The sequence below is a fragment of the Hyla sarda genome, chromosome 10 (assembly GCF_029499605.1).
Source record: "Hyla sarda isolate aHylSar1 chromosome 10, aHylSar1.hap1, whole genome shotgun sequence".
In the NCBI taxonomy this organism is placed as follows: Eukaryota; Metazoa; Chordata; class Amphibia; order Anura; family Hylidae; genus Hyla; species Hyla sarda.
The window spans coordinates 16,859,835-16,883,463 of record NC_079198.1 but is presented as its reverse complement, the minus strand read 5'-3'; the positions used below and the strand labels follow the sequence as shown (position 1 = coordinate 16,883,463).

General features: G+C 44.0%; 1 protein-coding gene across 3 annotated transcripts in view; it reads right to left on the bottom strand.

The window, feature by feature from the left end:
- Positions 1-23,629, bottom strand: part of GRIK5 (glutamate ionotropic receptor kainate type subunit 5) — a 354,857-nt gene that overhangs the window by 291,748 nt on the left and 39,480 nt on the right. Inside the window, exon 1 of one of the 3 annotated variants that reach the window (XM_056542911.1) lies at positions 15,727-17,135. The exons of 1 other annotated variant lie outside the window; for it this stretch is intronic. The gene's annotated coding sequence lies outside the window, so the exon portion shown is untranslated. Of the gene's footprint in view, positions 1-15,726; positions 17,136-23,629 lie in introns of those variants that run through there. One more of the 3 variants, XM_056542909.1, reaches the window with a different exon arrangement.

Genomic DNA, 23,629 nt, shown 5'->3' with positions numbered 1-23,629 from the left:
ATGTGCACAGTGATCTCACCAGCAGAATAGTGAGTACAGCTCTGGAGTAAAATACAGGATGTAAGGTAATGTATTTCAAAGTGAATCATTCTCCTGTACAGATTCACACTGTATAGAAATGGTAAAATAGAGTTCCTTAATAGACAATCAACCATTAGTCGTGATTCATGTAAGTTCGGTTCTATGGAAATCTATGCAATCAGTTTTCAATGAGAATTGTTTCTGCCATCATCACAGCACCTGAAGAATTCTCAGGAAGGTCACTGGCTGCCATCACTGTATATATCTGTACATATCGGCACTATTCTGAGGCGTATTCTTTTCTTCTATGGCCTGTCTAGGTCAAGGTCCTACAACTTGACATTACATGAAGCTATAGGCTCGGAATCTATTTCAAGGAGTATCAAGGAGAGTAAATATTATGGCATGAAATTTATACCAGGCTGCGGGCCTGACCTTGTGTAATTAAACCTCGCCTAGAGTCATTCATAATGTTATTTTTATACAACTTTCAGATTGCCCTTCCTCTTCACACACTATGCCTATACACCGGCTGGAGCCTCATCATTGGGGGCGGAGGGGGGGAGAACAGCAATAATACACCAGGGGTTATACCCTTCATGACTGGAAATTATTTTTTACATTTATTTATTTTTTATTTATTTTATCATAGAGCTTTTGATTTTTTTATGATCTCTTTATGTTTTAATTGCTTCTTATTTTATAGCATGTCAAATCGATTGTATATCCTTCTTCTATTTCCGAGCTTTATTTATTTTTTAGCATTTCTTCATGTTTAATGCTAGTTTCCAGTTATTTGTTCCAAATTTGTTATGGAGATGCGCCTCGGGGTAGATTACTAAAACACATCACTTTTTTTTATTTCTAATTGAACATTTTACCAGATTTTTATAGCTGAGTCATCTGTAATTAGACCTTTGGGGCCCATCACTTTGCCAGGGCCTTTGCTCACGGCCACAGGGTCCTTTGGTACTCTGGTGGGCTAGTCCATCTCTAACCACATACTGTCCATAAAAGTTTACAATCTAATAAAGAAGAGAGGGACGAACGCACACCACGATATGGAAGGACGCTAGTGTAATATCCACTAGTATGTAGATGAAATACAGATGGCAATCCTCTATGTGGCCAATGAAAGAAGGTGCCTGCGGGGTGCAACGAAACTAAGGTATAGTAACCAATAGTAAAAACACCAAAGAGCGATATCGTGCACTCACCGCGTGGTACGCGCATTCAATCCTGGAGGCTCAGGGTCCGGGAGATGTGCATGGATGTGGTAGAAGCACTCAGAGGCTATGCCGACCATTTCACACGGTAATCCGTGCTTCTTCCAGCCTCCATAGGAGGGAGACGTCCATGGATGTGGTAGAAGCGCTCAGAGGCTACGCTGGCCGTTTCACACGGTAATCCGTGCTTCTTCCGGCCTCCAAGGGAGGGAGACGTCCATGGATGTGGTAGAAGCTCTCAGAGGCTACGCTGACCGTTTCACATGGTAATCCGTGCTTCTTCCGGCCTCCAAAGGAGGGAGACGTCCATGGATGTGGTAGAAGCGCTCAGAGGCTACGCTGACCGTTTCACACGGTAATCCATGCTTCTTCCGGCCTCCAAAGGAGGGAGAGGTCCATGGATGTGGTAGAAGCGCTCAGAGGCTACGCTGACCGTTTCACACGGTAATCCGTGCTTCTTCCGGCCTCCAAAGGAGGGAGGCGTCCATGGATGTGGTAGAAGCGCTCAGAGGCTACGCCGGCAGTTTCACACGGTAATTCGTGCTTCTTCCGGCCTACTTTGGGGGCCGGAAAAAGCACTGATTACCGTGTGAAACGGCCAGCATAGCCTCTGAGCGCTTCTACCACATCCATGGATGTCTCTCGGACCCTGAGCTTCCAGGATTGAATGCACGTACCACATGGCGAGTACACAATATTGCTCTTTGGTGTTTTTGTCCATAAAAGTTTCTTTACGGCAGTTGTTTAGCATAGTAATAGCATCTACTGTGGTAATATGTCGGCTCTGCATGGCCACAATGTTTGGGCTTGACAGGCACTACAGCTTGTGGGCTGTGTATGACACTATGAATCAACCAGCCGTAGGAACAATCCGGTGGTATCGTATGGAAGAAGGATGCTTTGTGGCGCTTTCCTAACGACTTCAATTATCAGAACCAATTATACGAAATAAAGGTTTATTTCATAGGTAAGGGAAATGCATTCTGATCATTTCTGTCGCCAGATAAGTGCCATGAAGCAAACTTCTTTCGTACGCGTTTCTAAGGTATCAAACCTTCTTCTTCAGAACATGATGAAGAGGGTTTGAAACATTCGAAATGCGTTGTCCATTGACTACAAAATAAACCTTTATCAATTAGATTCACCACACTTCTTTGGAATCGGTTCTTATCATTTCATTCACCAGTTAAGCACCACGAAGCATCCTTCTTCCATACACATTTCAAAGGTTTTAATCTCTCTTCTTCAGAGCATGATGAAGAGAGTTTGATACCTTCAAAACGAGCTGTCCAAAGAAAACTTTAATTATTTTTATTCGCAATACTTCTCCGCAATCGAATCTGATAATTGCAGTTGCAATAGTAACCAATAAGATTCCCTCGGAATCTTTGCTTTACCACTCAAAGTTTGGATCCTGTCTCGATGCTGGCAGCTATTAGGCTCAATATATTTAACACACATTCCAGTGTTGTGCATAGAGCACAACACCATAAGGTGAGCACATTACTCCACTACTTAAATAGGTGAGGGAGTTCACGGCACACATACCGCCTGTATTTGTTCGTTTATTCTATATGTAACATAATTATGTAGGCTGTGCCATGGTATTCCAAGATTTTTTTTTTCTTCAAGGGGTACTCCGGTGGAATTTATTTATTTTTTTTAAATCAACTGGTGGTTGAAAGGTATACAGATTAGTAAATTACGTCTATTAGAAAATCTTAACCCTTCCAGTACTTATCAGCTGCTGTATGCTCCACATGAAGTTGTGTAGTTCTTTTCAATCCGACCACAGTGCTCTCTGCTAGCACCTGTCTATGTCAGGAACTGTCGAGAGCAGGAGAGGTGTGCTATTGGGATTTGCTCCTGCTCTGGACAGAGGTGTCAGAGCACTGAGGTCAAAAATAAAAGAACTTCCTCTGGGGCATACAGCAGCTGATAAGTACTGGAAGAATTACGATTTTTAGATAGAAGTAATTTACAAATCTGTTTATCTTTCTGGTTTCCAGTTAATTAAAAAATTAATAATAATTAAACCGGACTATGCCATGTTAGGATACCATGTAATTTGCTTCCATTTCCTCCATGCGTCGCTTTGTCCAGTTCTTATGCACAGGACCCACATCCGGAAGTGCTGTAGTGCAAGTCTTTTATTTTTATTTTTGTGTTGTCTCTGACCTTTCCCAGCATTCCATGTGGCCACGGACAATGTCACGTGATCGCCAGGAGGCATGGCTGTGCTGCGGTGGGTGGGTGGATACCATTACCCACCCACTGCAGCATCGTCATGCCCCCTAGAGACCATGTGACTTATGACATTTAATGTGTCATTTTGCCCCCTGGTATTGATCCCACCTCTGACCCTATTCCAGTTCTGCTATGCCTTTTTAACACACCATATTTCCCTGTATGTGCCAGCTAGTGCATCTAAACCGGTGGTCTCCAAACTGCGCACCTCCAGATGTTGCAAAACTACAACTCCCAGCATGCCCGGACAGCCGTAGGCTGTCCGGGCATGCTGGGAGTTGTAGTTTTGCATCAGCTTGAGGTCCGCAGTTTTGGAGACTACTCAGCTTGACGCTTTATGATACATCTGATTATTTTACATGCCTTGACAGCAGCTACCTGACGCTGGTTGGTAAAGTTCACTTCATCATATGGTTTCTATATGTTATACTGAGCGTTTAACCCTTTCATGTCTGGTGGGGGAAAAAAAATCTGTTCTCTAGTCTGATGCATAACCTACAATAGAAAATGTTAGTAGCCATATATTCTCTCTTTATTTAAATGCACTATATAGCGGGTTACTACCAGCTATCACGTAACCCACTACAAAAAGTTAATGTAGAAAAACACATTTTGTTTTTTCCGTATATTTGGGAGTGATATCTGTAAGTATTGCTATCCCCTGGGGATGACTTATGGCCCTCGCGTCGCTGCCTATTTTGTTAATAGGCTATTGATCTATGGTCTCCCCTCCCCCCCCCTCCAATCAGATCATTAACATGAATAATACACTGCGCGCAATTGCTGACAAATTCCTCATTTCCCTTTTCCCTTATGTACCATTTGTCGAGAGACGACCCGACGGACGCGTCCCCCTCTTTAGAAAACCGAATTCTGATTTCCTCTCCCGCTGTTATAATTACATAAGACCGCCATGTGTGACAGTGAAGGACACGTTATCTCATAATGGAGAATATCGTGACTGCCTTTGAAACGTTGTGACGGCGTGTATCAAGAGATCATTTAGTGTGACAGGCGTTGGAATGGAGGTTCGGTATACGCGGCGGTATATATTCACGGAAACCAATCGGATTATTCATTTTATAAAAAAGAACGGTCGTATTTGTAATTTGGTTGCCATGGGTGATGGCATTAAACATAATGCGAGGTTATACAACGATACAAGGGTCGGTCGTATTTGTAATTCAGTTGCCATGGGTGATGGCGTTAAACATAAACATAGTGCAAGGATATCATTGCATCGGAGGCAAGAAGGCCATATTGTCACCCCCGCTGTCACCCCCGCTGTCAGGCCTGGGCTTGCTGCTGTAAGGCTACGGTTTTCAAACATATCAAAATTATGACCTGGTAAATTGTAGACAAAGCCAATCAATACAATTCACATGTGAGTCCGACTTTTTCCCCAGATATCAACAAGTTCTTTTTATGACAGGATGACATTAACGCTTAAAGGGGTACTCCGCCCCTGGCATCTTATCCCCTATCCAAAGGATAGGGGATAAGATGTCAGATCGCCGGGGTCCCGCTGCTGGGGACCCCGGGGATTGCCGCTGCGGCACCCCGTCATCATTACTGCACAGAGCGAGTTCACTCTGTGCGTAATGACGGGCGATACAGGGGCCAGAGCAGCGTGATGTCATTGCTCCGCCCCTCATGACATCACAGCCCGTCCCCTTAATGCAAGTCTATGGTAGGGGGCGTGACGACCGCCACGCCCCCTCCCATAGACTTGTATTGACGGGGGCGGGCCATGACGTCACGAGGGGCGGAGCCGTGACGTAACAATGCTCCGGCCCCTGTATCGCCCGTCATTACGTGCCGCAGCGGCGATCCCCGGGGTCCCCAGCAGCGGGACCCCGGCGATCTGACATCTTATCCCCTATCCTTTGGATAGGGGATAAGATGTCTAGGGGCGGAGTACCCCTTTAAAGGCCATCTGTAGGAAAAAATAGTTACTTTCTCCCGTCACAAAATAATTAAAATAATAAATGTAATAAATAATTAGGTGATTAATTAAATTAAAGTTATTAATAACGGGCTATGACGGGTTAAAAAGGGTAATGGAAAAATCCCATAGACTATAAGAGGATTTTGTAACGCCCATTTTTAATGGTTTTGTTAACGGGTCATTATAACGGATCTTGAAAAATGAGAATTCTATAGTGTGAAAGCAGCCTTAGGATATAAACATGGAAGACATTTAATATACTTCCAACCCATTCTGGACTATGTTCTATACATGACTTTGGTAAGATTAGTAAGACTGATAGCAGAGATATATGACCTCGTTAGACTATATTTTAGGGGGAAGAACTTGAAGCAAGTTTCCTGTGTGGAAAATTTTACTTATAACACTTGGCGAAAATAGGAGTTCTATCATCTAAAGCAATTGTTCAATGCTTTGATAGATTATGAGTCTTGATTCTCCTGCAGGTAGAATTAAGTCTCACAATATCCTAAGACTATAATCTCAATATGGAGATAATTAATTATTTTATTTAATTCATTTATTTGCCAAGTCAAATGGTATAATTCCAGCCACATTATCCAAATTAGCCTTAATTAAATGGAATACCATTTTTGTGTCTCTTACCAAGTCTATGTAAGAACCTCGTTTCTGGTACTAGGAAAGCTGAATGGTCCATCATTGCATCGTCATGGATAGCCATTGGTTTATTACCATGTGATCAGTCTGGCTTGCTGGGATCTCACATGGCTTTCATGGCTTCCATCTTGTCGACCTCTTTCAGTGGCAGACTTCTTTGTCTGTCTAAGTCTCTAGCTCTCCTAAGTTTCCTTTGTCTGTTGAACATGGTTTATTAACATGTTCTAATCAGTTAGACACACCCTCCTAAATTGGAATTAACTAATGACTGTAGGTTAGGTGTGTACATATGGTAATGACTATGACATCACTATAATACCCAGAATACACTTGATGTATGGAGCCCTAAATTAGAAGTTAAGGGATTAGCTGTGTCACATGTAAGTAATCAACTATGGTGGATCCCCAGACATCTTGGGGCCTAGTCGAACATATACCCAGCTATAAATTTATTGGAAAGAGATATAGTTCTAGACAACAATGGATTGTTCTTTAACACCGATGTGTGAATGTTTCTCTGTTTCTAGTCAAATGGCTAATTAATTGTTAGTCAGAATAACATTCACAAGACTAGCTAACTAGCCCTGTCATCTGTCTTATCTAAACAGCCATGAATATTTAAGGAGACAAGTACATTCCTCTCTCATACTGGAACTTGTAGAGAAGAACATTAGAATACACTGTGGTCTATTTAGAACATGCCAAAAAATGCCAGACAGATACAGTTTTCATTGGTGATTCATTTTTGGGGCATACAATAAGTACAACACTGCAAACCTATATGAGGGTTGCCCTTTGGATTAGCACCCCACTTTATGAACCAGAGACGAGGCTCAGTTCAGGACATCGTGGAGGTCCCACAATCAGAATCTTATGGGTTAGGGGGATACATTTGTCAAAACCAGAGGGACCCTTCTAGATAAAAGGATGGAGGGTTAAGTTAAACCAATACCAAAAACCATCACAAGGTGGTCACTAAACATTATAGGGATTATGTGACCACCTAGTGGTGATTTTGGTAAACATCTGAAATGGGACCTGACTGGTTGCACAAGATGGGTTCTGTAGTAACTTAATGGTACTCGTCTTTTGCAACAAGTGGGGGTCTGAACATCCAGACCCTGACAGATCAAAACTTTTGACATGTCTGTATGACATGTCAAACATTTTTGACAGTAACTTTTCACACAGCAGAATTTCTGCTTGCGGAATTCCGCCTCATATTAAAGCCCATACACTTCTATGGGATTCCGAACTCCCATTCACACTTCTGAATTTCCGCTTGCAAGCGGAAATTCAGAAGTGTGAATGGGAGTGTGGAATCCTATAGAAGTCTATGGGGTTTAATGTGAGGTGGAATTCCGCAAGCGAAAATTCTGCCGTGTGAATAGACGCTAAAGCTTTTACAAGTCAGCGTTTCTGATAGATAGTTTAACAAAATAGGTAAAATATTTTGTGCCCCAGTGCAAAATCTAGCTGCCTCAGCTGCCAGGGCCCTGGTGCGTCTATTGCCTCTGCACCCCTAATATCAGCATCACTGCCGAAGTGAGTTATAGTCAGGGGCACACTGGATGTCACAGAATCATATAAAATCTTCCGGTACGATCTGCAATTAGTTTTGCTGAAGTTTGTGCCGTCTGATTTTGACGTCTTGTCTTCCTGTTATCTCGATGGAACATAGGTTATCTGTTACAAGAACGCAGCCAGTCTGTCTCTGAGATGCTTTGCTTCACTGACGTAATTTAATTACCTGAACTTTCAGGTGACTTTTCTGAATAAGCTGTCATGTGTCTATATGAGGAGTAACACCACTTTTGGGCATTATATAACTTGTATATGACATTCTTTTCACCGGTTTTCCCTTCTGCAGACTCCATCTTTAATTTTCAGTTATCCCTGAGCTAGTGGGTGGCAACGCTTTTATCTGTATGTGTCTAGGATGCAAAATTGTATAGCACCAGTCCTGCTTGCTCTCCTGTATCTCTATAGCACATCTTCAAAGCAGCAGCAGCATGGAGGACATTATAGAGTTGTACTAAGCAGTGTAAGTTGTGTATCAAGCACTGGGGTGAGTTGGCGTGAGTTTCTCTCTCTGCTGATTACCCCTCCCCTTTTCATAGACTTCTTTGCATAGCATGCAGCCTTATCCCTTAGTGAGCTGATAGTCCTCCTAGTCTCTCAAGATAGAAATGTAGAAGTTTCCTGGGTAAATAATGTATTTAGGAGGAACAAAAAGTAAAGGAGTTGAATAAGTGGAAAAAGAGGCATTTTTATCTTACAAGATACAGATAAGCTTCTTATACTCACTTGTTCTATTGATACTCGCAAAGTTTGTTGAAAGTGTTGTGACCATTTAAAGGGGTTAGTCCCAAGATTTATTGTTATTCCCTGATACACATCTGATTGATGGGGTCCATCCGCTTAGACTCCCACCAATCTCGAGAAGAGAATTCAATGGCCCCAGTGAGTAACTGGAACAGCAGCAAGAAAGCTTAGCCCCAGTACTATTTACTGTCTATGGGACTTCCAAACATGGCGCTCAAAAGTCCCATAGAGAATAAATAAGCATCTGTCGTGCATGCACACTGCCATTTCCTTCCCTAAGTGGATAATCAACCTTTATTCCCGTGATCAGTGAGGATCGCAGCGGTCGCACCCCCACTGATCAGATAGTTCTCACCATCCCTGTGGATAGTGAATCATTTTTAATCTTGTTATAACCTCTTTTATCTAGCATTTTATCAATCCAGAATGGATAATAATATGGCACGAGATAAAAAAAAATAAAAATAGAACCAAAAGGGAAATTTTGGCGACTTTACAAATTGAAAAATCCCAGGGATTACCATTACCGTAATAAATTTTAAGCCACTTTTTATGTACTGCAGGCCCCAGGATGTTGGGGCCAAGTTATAATTGCTACCTGTAAGACATGGCTATACTACACAGGTTGAGTCCAATAATGGCGCAGCACCCCAACCTCTGACACATCAATGCTTCTTAAGTGAGGCTGAAGCTTTGGTCATCGATTGTCTTGTCGCGACGCCTCCCACTGAGGATGAGCGGTAGAGCTGAGGAACGTCGTTTTAATGAATGTTCCTATTAAGAGGTTTATTTGTTATTGCTTATGATTAATACAAGAGAAATAAGAGATAAGATTAATAAAGCATTAGGCTATAAACCTGCCTCAGCTCCCGCATCGTGGCAGGATCCTGGCGATGCCTTCAGAATCTGTTATCTTCTTCTTAAATATTTTATAATTTGGGTAAAATGGAATGATAAAGCGAGTAATGTTAGCATTCCTCAATTATTCATTATATTCATTACTGCTTACACAAATACCTTTTAGTCAGTGGCTCCAGCTATGGTCGTCTCAATAGTTTGAATAAGCGCCATGCAATACCGCTTTTCTCCTGCAGTGGCCACTGTAGGAAAAATGATGAATTCAGTAGGTTTTCAAGAGTCAGACTCTTGGCTGATCTCAAGGGGTTTTCTTGCATTTTAAGAACTATTTTCTAGAATTTACAGGGGGTGGTCTCATTAAAGACAAGCTTCATTTATATAGGAGCTGCCAAAGTGATCAGCTGATCACAGCAGATCTGACCCCCCCCCCCCCCCCCCAGAAAATAAATTATTTTCCCATGGGCAGCCATATTTATACAGACATTACCTGGCAGTGATTCAGATAAAGTCATCCATGTGTTACATGGACAGGTTAAGTCCACCAGAATAGGAGTAACTTTTTAGGGTATGGGCGAAACTTGCAGGTAACCCACCCGTGCGTATTCCTAGAGCAGCTTTCTATGATGGGTCACATATGAGTGGAGGACCCCCCTCTATGATACCTAGTAGGGAAGCGGTCTTCAAACTGTGGATCTCCAGATATTACATAACTACAACTCACAGCATGCTGGGAGTTGTAGTTTTGCAACATCTGGAGGTCCACAGTTTGGAGACCACTGTCGCAGAGTATATGAACAACAACTGTCTATATGACACTGACTAGGTAAGCTACCCAAGGCTTGTTTGCTGTCTGTAACGAGTGTGAGACAGTGACAGGAATGGTGGTCAAGGATCACTATATTACCCCTAGGTACCTGTCTTATGTGGATACCAGGTTTAAGGAAGTGCGTATCTCATCCAGGGAAAGTCTGGTGAAATATATGGCCTGTTATCGGGCCTGGATTTTAATAGGATTGGTAGTGGAAGGGGGCCTTTTATCCCCTTCCTGGGCCAGTGTAGATTTTCAGGACACCTTTAAGTCAGCACAGGTGCCGAGGTTGATTAATTCTGGGCTTACAAAAGGTGTAGCCAAGACTGCAGTAAGAGAGACTTGACCCTCTGATGGCATTATTCCTGAAGGCTGCAGCTTCAAAAGCAGACATTTACCCGTGTGAGTAACACATTTGTTGAGTATTTTGTTAGGTGGCTGGTAGTAAGCCACCTGTACAGAGAAGAAAGTTCACACGGCCATTGTGCTCCTTCACACGGCCATTGTGGTCTTGTTCGGCGCATTTTTTTTTGCACCGAAACGGACTCTGAATGGGTCAGAGCACAACTAACACTGCCAGGTCCCAACAAATCCCATTGACATAAATGGAGTCTGTCAGGTGTCTGGTATTTTACTGGAATTAAAGGGGTACGCTTAAAGCCGATGCGGGGAGCTCGTGATGTCATAGCCCTGCCCATCATGACGTCACACTCTGCCCCCTCAATGCAAGTCTATGGGAGGGGGCGTGACAGCCATCACGCCCCCTCCCATAGACTTACATTGAGGGGGCGGGGCGTGACATCATGAGGAGTGGGGCTATGACGTCATGAGCTCCCGACGCCGGCTCCAGCGTTCGGGACAGTTTTTCCTAACGCTGAGCAGCGGAGTACCCCTTTAAGCACAATTCCCATCCTTCCGACGAACTGACCAACAGAGCTCCCTTTACTGGAGCACAACGGCCATGTGAATGAGCCTTTAGTGTAAAGGCTGTATTTTGTTTGTTGTTGGAAAATAAAACCCAGGTGAAGCCCTGCTTAAACGTTACTACAGACACTGAGGGATATTTATCAAAACCTGTCCAGAGGAAAAATTGCTGAGTTGCCCATAGCAACCAATCAGATCGCTTCTTTCCTTTTTGAAAAGGCCTGTGAAAAATGAAAGGAGCGATCTGATTGGTTGCTATGGGCAACTCAGCAACTTTTCCTCTGGACATTTTTTGATAAATCTCCCCCACTGTCTCTGACTGCTATTTTGCCGCTATTGGACTTGTTCTGTGGAGCTAACCTCCCACATCATATAGACATTGCTGTGCATTGGAGCTGCATACATAACGTAGAAAAAGCACTTGCATAGTTGATTTACTTTTCATATTAGATCAACTAGAGCAATAAAAAGGTTTGCAAATTGTCTTTATTGGGCTATAGGGTGCCAAAGTTTTGCCCAGCTTAGGTTTGCCCAGATGGCATGTACCCTTACTGATCTACAGGGATCAGCATTTGCATGGCCTGGACTTTCTGCCACTATCGAGGCAAAAAAAAATGTCATATTGTTCAGACATGAGAACTTCATGACTTGAGAAGTAGGATAGACAATTACCAAGTCTTCAAATCTGCCAGACATTTCGGTGGCTAATCTTCGGTGATTGCAGTCTTTACGCTGACAATGGTTCGTAGACGGTCCGTCGTCTTGGGGTAATGTTGTTTTCCATTATTTTTTTTTTATCATAAAATATATTAAAGTCAGCAGAGCTCTGCAGCACCGGGCAGACACACATCGCCCAACCTCTGATTCCATTATGTTAAATTGGAAAGCCCAATCTTTTCTTCCTGTAGATATGACTTACGTAATAAAGTGCTCAGCATTACTTATCATAGGAAATAACTCGCTGTTCTCTACCAATCCACAGCGCTTGAACTGACCTGACAAAAACTCTTTTGTGAATTGCTTAATATTCCATTCTATTCGGCTGCTTCTTGGGCTTCTACACAGGTAACAGATTTATCCATTGTGGCATAGATAAAGGATGTCACTCAAATGGCTTATAAATCTATATACACTACCTTCGTAAAAATAACCCCACTCTCTTCTCCTGCTCTGCAGCTCAGATTTATAAATCTGTCTCAGACAAAAAAAAGTGTCTGATATTTGTCTCAGACAGATTGCAACCAATCACAGCTGAGCTTTCATTTCTCAAGTTGCTCTGGTAAGGCTGAATTGTGATTGGTTGCCATCTGTCTGAGACAAAAATCAGTCATTTTTTTTGTCTCCATCTGGACCCGTGTGCCAGTCTTCCCAGCTGTTTTTGACATTCTATTCATAAACCAGTATGTCGGGAGGGATAGAGCTACAGTACTCTATTGTGATACACTGAATCTGTATGTAAATGTTGGATGAAAAAAATAAGAATATATTTTTCAAACACAGTAAAGAATGCTGCCTTTGCCTGCAATCTATGGTAATTGTTTTGTTTTGGGGACAAAGATATATAAAAAGATGAGTGTGTTTTTGAATACATCATGATGCTTATCCTGTATTGATCCGGAGTTACAGTGGGGCAAAAAAAGTACCGTACAGTCAGCCACCAATTGTGCAAGTTCTCCACAAAAAGATGAGAGGCCTGCAATGTTCCTCATAGGTATACCTCAATTAGGAGAGACATAATGAGAAAAAAATCCATAAAATCACATTGTCTAATTTTTAAAGAATTTATTTGCAAATTATGGTGGAAATTAAGTGTTTGATCAGATACAAACAAGCAAGATTTCTGGCTCCTAAAGACCTGTAACTTCATCTTTAAGAGTCTCCTCAAACAGTCACACTCCACTATGGCCAAGACCAAAGAGCTGTCAAAGAACACCAGAAACAAAATTGTAGACCTACACCAGGATGGGAAGACTGAATGTGCAACAGGCAAGCAGCTTGGTGTGAAGAAGTAAACAGTGGGAGCAATTATTAGAAAATGGAAGACATACAAGACCACTGATAATCTCCCTCGATCTGGGGCTCCACACAAGATCTCACCCCGTGGTGTCAAAATGATCACAAGAATGGTGAGCAAAAATCCCATAACCACACGGGGGGACCTAGTGAATGACCTGCAGGGAGTTGGGACCAAAGTAACAAAGGCTATCATCAGTAACACACTACGCCGCCAGGGACTCAAATCATGCACTGCCAGACATGTCCCCCTGCTTAAGCCAGTACATGTCTGGGCCCGTCTGAAGTTTGCTAGAGAGCATTTGGATGATCCAGAAGAGGATTGGGAGAATGTCATATGGTCAGATGAAACCAAAGTAGAAATTTTTGGTAAAAACTCAACTCGTCGTGTTTGGAGGAGAAAGAATGCTGAGTTGCATCCAAAGAACACCACACCTACTGTGAAGCATGGGGGTGGAAACATCATGCTTTGGGGCTGTTTTATTGCTAAGGGACCAGGACAACTGATCTGTGTAAAGGAAAGATTTAATGGGGCCATGTATCATTAGATTTTGAGTGAAAACCTCCTTCCATCAGCAAGAGCATTGAAGATGAAACTTGGCTGGGTCTTTCAGCATGAGAATGATCCCAAACACACCGCCCGGGCAACGAAGGAGCGGCTTCGTAAGAAGCATTTCAAGGTCCTGGAGGCGCCTAGCCAGTCTCCAGATCTCAACCCCATAGAAAACATTTGGAGGGAGTTGAAAGTCCGTGTTGCCCAGCGACAGCCCCAAAACATCACTGTTCTAGAGGAGATCTGCATGGAGGAATGGGCCAAATGGGCCTATGTACACAGTGACCCAACCAGCAGAATAGTGAGTACAGCTCTGGAGTATAATACAGTATATAACTCAGGATCAGTACATGATGAGTAATGTAATGCTTGTACCTAGTGACCCCACCAGCAGAATAGTGAGTACAGCTCTGGGGTATAATACATGATATAACTCAGGATCAGTACAGGATAAGTAATGTAATGTATGTACACAGTGACCTCACCAGAAGAATAGTGAGTACAGCTCTGGGGTATAATACAGGATATAACTCAGGATAAGTACAGGATAAGTAATGTAATGTATGTACACAGTGACCTCACCAGCAGAATAGTGAGTACAGCTCTGGAGTATAATACAGGATATAACTCAGGATCAGTACAGGATAAGTAATGTAATGTATGTACACAATGACTCCACCAGCAGAATAGTGAGTGCTGCTCTGAAGTACAACACAGTATTTAACTCAGGCTCAGTACAGGATAAGTTAACAGTTGTGTTTGGAAGAGCATTACAATTTGTAATAATAAAAATAAATAAAGGAACTAGAAAGGGATCCATTACAACGACCAGCTCACCCAAGAGCAAGACAGCCATGATTTTAGAGGGAGCAGACATTTTGCTCATCGAAAGACCTCAGAAGAGGTCAATGGAGGATTGAACGGATGTGGATGTCAATACCTTGCTTTAATCAGACCGGGAATAAATCTTATTCCACGTCAGCGTATATGACATGAAGGCAACGAATATCCATCTCCATCAGGACTCCATCTGCTTGCAGCATTCTGAGAGTTGCCATGAGCATGCATTCATATAGTGCCATGTGTGCGGGTCTGGAAGCTAACACTTCTCTCCATAGAGGATTGTACAGACTCATAAAACACATATGCCTAGTTTTCCATTCCCCCCCCCCCAAAACTGCAGAAAGTTGTGTTAACAGTCGAGTCAGTGTGCCATTCACCACTTACGGATGTGTGCAAAAGCAGACAGCTGCATTGTCTTACTCAAATATGACGTGTAGGTAAATATACATACACGATGCAACGTATATACCGGTAGTATCCAAGTTACTTCCCCTCCAGATGTTGCAAAACTACAACTCCCAGCATGCCCGGACAGCCAACGGCTGTCCGGGCATGCTAGGAGTTGTAGTTTTGCAACATCTGGAGGGCTGCAGATTGGAGACCCTCGATATATACCAATGGCTGTACAGGCAAAAGAATCACATACTTACATGTATAACAGTGCACGTGTGTATAAATGTGTACCAAGGTAACAGGGGAACATCATACATGTGGAACAAGGTAAGAACACACATATACATATATCTATCTATCTATCTATATATATATATATATGTATATATATATATATATATATATATATATATATAGATAGATACACTTCCTAGGGTCCCACCAACACCTGGCATCATGATGGCTCATCAAGTGGCCAATTAACCCCTATGATGCCTCAATGCTCTAACACATTATCACAGACCAGGCCTATGTGATAAAGATTGTCAGGGGGGCTGCTTGCAAATTTGCACCCCCTTTATCCCCCAATGTATGACCACTACATTCTTCATTTAATATCAGAGCCCATAATGTTGTTGAATAAATAATAAAGGGGAGGCGGGGTAACAATGGTTCGTATTATACCCCCCCATACAACATTTACAGCTGTACCCCTCCTTCCCCTACCCTTTGTCTACAGACCCAAACCTGTGTTGCTCAACGTTTCCCCTGCACCGCCATTTTTAAAGGGCCCCCCCCAATCAATCTCCCCGTCACCTTTTTTTTTGCCCACTCCGACGTAAATGAACACCCCCCCCCCCTATTTTGCAGCCTCTCCCACCCCAAGGAAAGAGTAGGAAGGTGCACTTACAGATAGATGAGGATGCAGCCAGAGCAGCGCAGGATAGGGATCCCCCTCTCCTCTCTGATCCTTGGTTCCTCAGTAGCTCACACCGGAGGGATGCAGGGAAGCTGGAGGGAAATACGATGTGGACGGAGGAAGGGGTGGATCACACTCCTTTCCGAGACCCCCCCAAGACGAACCACAAGGACTCCATTCCCTCTTCTACACAATTCTGCTCTCCCTTCTCAATTCCTTCTTCGTCTCCCGGAGACAGTGCGCGGAGGGTGGGTAGGGGGGGGGGGATTCCACCTCATCTGCAGGGGGGCAATCACGTCCTTTTTTTTGGGGTGGTGGGGGGGTGACAGCTGACACTCTCTATCCCCCCAACCAGCTGATACAAGGCAGAGGTAATGTCATTAAGGCACAGAGTCCCACAGGAGAAGGGGGTCTTCCGCTGAAGTGAGGGTACCAGAAAGGGAGACTAAACAAACCACGAAGACCACCCCCCCACCCCCCCCTTTAGACTTCTTCAGCCGGCGGTCACGAAAATACCCCCCCCCCCCCCCTAAGGTTTGGGAGAACAAGGTTAAAAGTCTAAAAGGGGGGGAATTGACAACAGGCCATGATGAAACCTACCCAGATGAGAAAGAGTCCTGACAGATGGGAGGTTGACGTCCATGGGGAAGGATCTGTCCATGGGGGCCGCGAAATACAGATGTGTAGACTTCCTATAGGAAAAGAGAGGGTGGGGGGGCACGGAGAGGTAGATCAAGGTTCTCACCGCAGGAAGACTGGATGTAGCATAGAATTTCGAAATCCTGAGGAAGGGGAGATTTGAAGTGAAAGACTGGGAAGCGAATACGGGTGTAGGGTCCAAAGTCAACGGGTTTGAGGTCTTTGGCTCACCTTCTTCCAACCGAGAGGGCTCTTCTTCATCACGACCACAAGACGGGAAAGGGTGGGTTGCAGACTGTAGGCCTTCTCCGAAAAAAACACCCGGTAGGGCTCCGCGCGAAGCGAGCATTCAGCTAGCGTGTGCAGAACGCGGCGGAATAGGCATGTAAAGTGGCTGTCAGTGCAGAGAAATGAACAGCAGTGGCTAAAGCTGTGTGTGTGCAGGCAGAGGATGCCGGGGATGCAAGCGGAGGAAGCTATGAATGCAGAGCAGCGGTGCCATTGTGGAGAGGATGCAGCAGAGCCGGGATTGTGTAGTTAGACATGATGCGCAGAAGGATGCTGAGCAGGTGCAGCCAGTGGAGGGAGAATTCCAGATTTGCTGTCTCCCTCTCTTATTCCCATTTCCTAGTCACTTCCTTGGCTATCACCCTCCCTTTGCGGGAGTCTCTCACACTTCTCGCCATATCACTTCACCACGCCTCCATCCATCCTCCTTCTCTTTCATCCCTTTTTTCCCCCCCTTCCTATCTGGTCCCTGGGGGAGATACTCAACTCTCCCTCCTTGCCCTGTTCTTCAGTCTCAGGGACCTGTTTCCCTATAGTGTGACTTAGTTTGGTGCCCTCACCTCTTACCCTGGTGCCCTATTGCCTGGTGCTGAGGTTGTCTTCACATCATGACACATTGTACTCATCTCCCACATCTCAACCTTCCTCCCCCCTCCTCCTCCTCCTCATTCATTCAAGGGTTGCTAGAGGGGAAGCTATGCAGCAGAGTCATGAAGGATACTCATCACATCACATTGTGTCAGGGTTCATATGTGTCTATGCCAGTGTTTCCCAAGCAGGGTGCCTACAGCTGTTGCAAAACTACAACTCCCAGCATGTCCGGACAGCCTTCGGCTGTCCGGGCATGCTAAGAGTTGTAGTTTTTCAACAGCTGGAGGTTTACAGTTTGTACACCACTGCACTAGGGACAGGCAGGGGGATCAGGGGAGTTGTATAACTCTGCATCTAATTATTGCATGCTGGGAGTTGTAGTTTTGCAACAGCTGGGGGTTCCCAGTTTGTAGACCACTGCACTAGGGACAGGCAGGATGATCAGGGGAGTTGTATAACTCTGCATCTAATTATTGCATGCTGGGAGTTGTAGTTTTGCAACAGCTGGAGGTTCCCAGTTTGTAGACCACTGCACTAGGGACAGGCAGGGTGATCAGGGGAGTTGTATAACTCTGCATCTAATTATTGCATGCTGGGAGTTGTAGTTTTGCAACAGCTGGGGGTTCACAGTTTGTAGACCACTGCACTAGGAACAGGCAGGGTGATCAGGGCAGTTGTATAACCCTGCATCAAATTATTGCATGCTGGGAGTTGTAGTTTTGCAACAGATGGAGGTTCACAGTTTTAGACCACTGCACTAGGGACAGGCAGGGTGATCAGGGGAGTTGTATAACTCTGCATCTAATTGTTGCATGCTGGGAGTTGTAGTTTTGCAACAGCTGGAGGCATCCTGCTTGGCAAACACTATTAAATATAGTGTGACCATGTCAGTGAGTTATTCTTACACTCCCCCCCCCCCCCCCCCATAGTGAACCCACCAACCCCTGAGGACCCCCGCATCATTATTTATGCAGATCATAAATGCAGATTATTTATGCAAACATGTCTACATCTAACTTTGCTATTTGGGAAGAACATCCACCTCTTTGATAAATGTGGGGGAAGTACACATAATGCAGGCCCAGGCCAGTGTTTCCCAAGCAGGGTGCCTCCAGCTGTTGCAAAACTACAACTCCCAGCATGCCTAGACAGCCGAAAGCACCCTGCTTGGGAAACACTAGTCAATGTAGTGTGACAATGTCTTTGAGTTATTCTTACACCCCCCATAGTGAACCCACCAACCCCTGATGACCCCCGCATCATTATTGATGCAGATCTACTTTTACTATAGACCCTCTATTTCACACACACAGAGACATAGACCACTATTGTTCTGCTGCTGCAGTCAGTCCAATAAATCCATGCACGAAGACTTTGATTTATTCATATAGCCATCCAGGCATGGAGGCTGGCTGTCAGTAGATTTACTGACAGGCATTTAAAAAAAAAATTCTATGGAGCTTCAAAAAATAAAATAAAAAATAAAAAAAATAGTCAGTGACAATACAGTTTGCTATAGATCATCTGGGAGTCCGGGGAGGAGGGGGCTGCACGCATGCCGCCTTGTCTGCAACTGAAAGCCACAGTCTTGCATGGTTGTGTGTAGGGGATCTACATAATACATCATGATCATGTATTATTACCAATATCATTGCCATTCTGGTATAATACGCATGAACCAGGAGGATCAGGATGAATAGTTGTGCAAATCTTCCTATAAAAAGACATATCTCCCCTGTTCCCTCTACGCTGCTGTATCAGTATTCTATAAGGGAACCAGAAGTATTAGGGCATGTTCATACTAAGGAAACTCCATTGGCTGATTTTACTCAGTGAGTCCGTGCCATTTAAATCTGCACTTATTTTGCCCCAAATTTTATGCCGAAATAAAGAATACAAAATTGGGATCTGCAGCGGAAATTCTATAATGAAAATTCCGTTGTGTGCCCCCCCCCCCCCCCCATGTAAATGGACACTGTCAGATGCAAAAACTTTATTTTATGTTGTACATCTTGGCAAAACATTAATTTTTCTAATATACTTCATTGAAAAATGTGATATCCTTTTATGGAAATCATGTCTTATAAAAAAAAAAAAAATACACCACTAGGGGTCCCCGTACCATCCAGAACATAATCCTGTCCGGCTGCAGCATCATCTTTGTCCCAGCTGAAGGACAGGCAAAGAAAAAGTTCAGAAATCCTCTATGCTCACTCCTGTCCTGTCTACGAGACTCCTGTCTTAAAACAGAGAAGAAAGGGTTACAGAGCAGCCTGCAGGGATTGGATGAAGAGACCCAGTACTGCACAACAGACTCAGGGAGGAAGCGAATGCATGGTGAGTGAGGGCGGGCTCAGTGCTTGCCTCAGACATGTCCCTTCCTGAGCAGTGTATGTCAGAATGAGTGAGCAGCAGAACAGAGGGATTTGTGAGCCAAATACAGAAGTTCGAACATAAATAATGACATGTAAAGCATTTGCATGACCCAGAGAGTAACATATAGAAGCATTATTTACTCTCTGATATAAAAGGTATGCTTTTAAGCAATGTGAGGCTGCTGCATGCAGAATTTCCCTCATGGAAATATTGGTAATGTGAACATACCCCTAGGACAAACAGTGATGTATCTCTTGTACATTTGATGTATATACTGTTTCCTCTCTGCTAATGCCCTGACTGTACTAGTATGTGTCTTGAAAGTATTCTGGTATTCTATAAGTGAATCAGGAGGATCAGGAAGAACAATGATATACATCTTTCCCAGACAGACTTAGGCTGCATTCACACCACGTTTTTTGCAGTACAGTTCCCGTATAAGTTTTCAGTGTGAAAACCGTACAAAACCGTATTGAAAACCGTATGCGTTGTCCTTTTTTTCCCGTACCCACAACTGTTGCCTATCACGGTTTTTGGTCCGGGTGAAAAACTGTATTAAACCGTATACGTTTTTTTTAACATGGGAGTCAATGGGAACCGTACAGAACCGTATGTGCGTACGGTTCCATCAGGTTTGCACCATACAGTTTTTGACTTTGCACAGTTTTTTTTCTTGGAATTTCAATCAAACAAGTGAAACTTTATTCAATGATGGAATTTCAGTGGAGATAGATTTTAATGGGATCCTACTGCGCTGTTCACATATCAGAATTTCCGCACCAGATGTTTCCAGCGTGGAAATTCAAAATCCAGTGTCCATTCCTTCTGAGAACTCTGCACGCAAATGCATTGCCATCTATGAGATGGTACATCTCCGAGCAGTCCTAGCACCGAAATGTACTGCCGGCACTCTACTGTCGGTGGAATTGTTAACACGGAAACATTTTCCGTGCGGACATTCTGCCGTGTGAACATTATCCTATAGCCCATATGTTCCCTATAAGTCACTGTCCTGTTTGTATTTGTCTTTTGGCATTCCATAGGTGAACCAGAGGGGTCAGGATGAACAGTGATGAAAATCTTGCCCACACTGATTTATACAGTCAGTAGTATAGAAGGAACAGGACAGCAAATCTATATTTTACTGTTCATCCTGTTCCTCCTGGTTCACCTATGGAATGCCGGAATACTGTAAAGACAGATACTTATAAAGTCAGGGCAGTAGTAGAGATGGAACAGGGAGGGGGATATATGTCTATAAGGATAAATATACATCACTGTTCATCCTGATCCTCCTGGTTCATTTGTATACTACTAGAGTACTCTAAAAACAGTGGGGGAGAGGGAATTTATCAAAACCTATATAAAGGAAGAGTGGTGCAGTTGCCCATAGCAACCAAATAAGATTGCTTCTTTCATTTTTCACAGGACTCTTTAACCTGTTGGGGACGGAGGGTGTACCTATACGCCCTTCGCCCACTCCCTTTCTATAAAAGCGTCATAGTGGGTCTGGCCAGGCCTCTAACAACGGCCGGGACCCTTGGCTAATAGCGCGCGGCACTGATTGCGGTGCCGTGCGCTATTAACCCTTTAGACGCAGCGTTCAAAGTTGAACGCCTCGTCTAAAGTGAAATTAAGACATTGGTGGTTAGCTCAGGGGGCTGTTTGGGATCACCGCGGTGAAATCGCGGCATCCTGAACAGCTTACAGGACAGCAGGAGGGCCCCTACCTTCCTCCTCGCTGTCCGATTGCCGAATGACTGCTCAGTGCCTGAGATTCAGGCATGAGCAGTCAAGCGGCAGAATCATTGATCAATGGTTTCCTATGAGAAACCATTGATCAATGTAAAAGATCAGTGTGTGCAGTGTTATAGTCCCCTATGGTAGTATCAGAGAGAAGACAGGGGGGGAATACAACTATTTCTTTTCACAGAATTCTGGTAATATAGGTGAACCAGGAGGATCAGGATGAGCAGTGATGTAAACAGGCCTGGCTTCTATTCTGTCTTCTTTCCTACCACCCTATCAACCTGTGCAGTATTCTACCTTTCTGTACATGAACCAGGAGGAACCGGATGAGCACTGAAAGACTTATAGTCTTAACTAATTATCGGTCTGATCTTTCTTCTTTGTATTCTTCAGCTCGTCTTGTCGCACTTTTTTTAATTTTATTATTGTACACGGGATTGTTTTATTTTATCTTTTTTTTTTTTTTGTTTCCAGGCGTTGTTGGGTGTTCGCACTTCAAGAGATGGAACAACAATGGCCATTTTACAAGATGCCAGTTCTCGATCAGAGATGTCGTGCGCATGCGCACAAAACATGGCACGCATGCGCAACGCCAACGATATGTTGGTTCTCGAAGAGAGAGGTCACGTGCATGCGTGCCAAAACAGCAGAGGTTATGTAGTGTAAAGCGGCCATTGGCTGTCCGGGCATACCGGGAGTTGTAGTTTTGCAACATCTGGAGGGCCACAGTTTGGAGACCACTGATCTATAATTTAATAGGATTGTGTTTCCACCCCTAATATTTTATTACATTACATCCAAGACAAATCTATGGAGGGTTTTTCAAGTTATCACGGATAGTCCATACGGTCGAACAGTAGACCTCAGTAAAGATGGTTTATATTCTGAAATTCTATTTGTGAACCAGGAGGATTAGGCTGAACATTGATACTGATTTTATCCCAATAGCTCCTTTTCTCCTATTTTTCCAGATTGTATATATTTTTCAAGACTATATATATATATATATATATATATATATATATATGTGTGTGTTAATATAAATAGCAGGTAAAGAGGAAGAGCAGCGCGCCGGAATGGCTAAACCAAGGTTGTGGGTATTTATATAAATATATACAACCATGAACCATGAAGAGCAGGATGAACGGAGTTATACATATTGTAAGAATTCATATATTTTTTCTGAGTAAAGAGAGGTTTTTTTTTTCCCCAGCAAACAATACAAAGTGAGTGGCGGCGGATTCCAGGAATCGCTCTTTAATTATTTTTCATTTACGCAGCTTGAGAGTATTGTGCGGCGCTTATAGATGATGTAGGAATTCACGCGGGTCACCGACCCCACTGAGGAATGTTATATTTGTCTTCAGCTTGTGCTGCCCTTTCTGAATTCTCTCCTATTGATCGATTGATCAGAAGGATTGCTTGAAAGGACAATGAGCTCCGAGAAAGGAATTATCTGAATGTAGACAATCCCTTCAAAATTGGCTTCTGTAAAAACTGTTCTGTGTGATCCCGGGATGACTGATGTACATCTGGACCATGACCAGCAATGTCCAGGCCCACGCAGACCCTTGTGGAGAGATCCTACAGGAGCATTCCCCAACCTGAGGAGAGACATAACCTGAGGCTAGCCACCACCTGAGGAGAGACACCACCTGAGGAGAGACATAACCTGAGGCTAGCCACCACCTGAGGAGAGACACCACCTGAGGAGAGACATAACCTGAGGCTAGCCACCACCTGAGGAGAGACACCACCTGAGGAGAGACACCACCTGAGGAGAGACACCACCTGAGGAGAGACATAACCTGAGGCTAGCCACCACCTGAGGAGAGACACCACCTGAGGAGAGAAACCACCTGAGGAGAGACACCACCTGAGGAGAGACATAACCTGAGGCTAGCCACCACCTGAGGAGAGACACCACCTGAGGAGAGACATAACCTGAGGAGAGACACCACCTGAGGAGAGACATAACCTGAGGCTAGCCACCACCTGAGGAGAGACACCACCTGAGGAGAGACATAACCTGAGGCTAGCCACCACCTGAGGAGAGACACCACCTGAGGAGAGACACCACCTGAGGAGAGACATAACCTGAGTGGAGAGCCACAACCTGAAGCGAGACCCACCACCTGACAAGAGGAGACCCATCACCTGTGGAGAGACACCACCTGAGTGGAGAGACACTACCTGAGAAGAGACACCCCCTGAGAAGAGGAGAGACACCACCTGAGAAGAGGAGACCCAC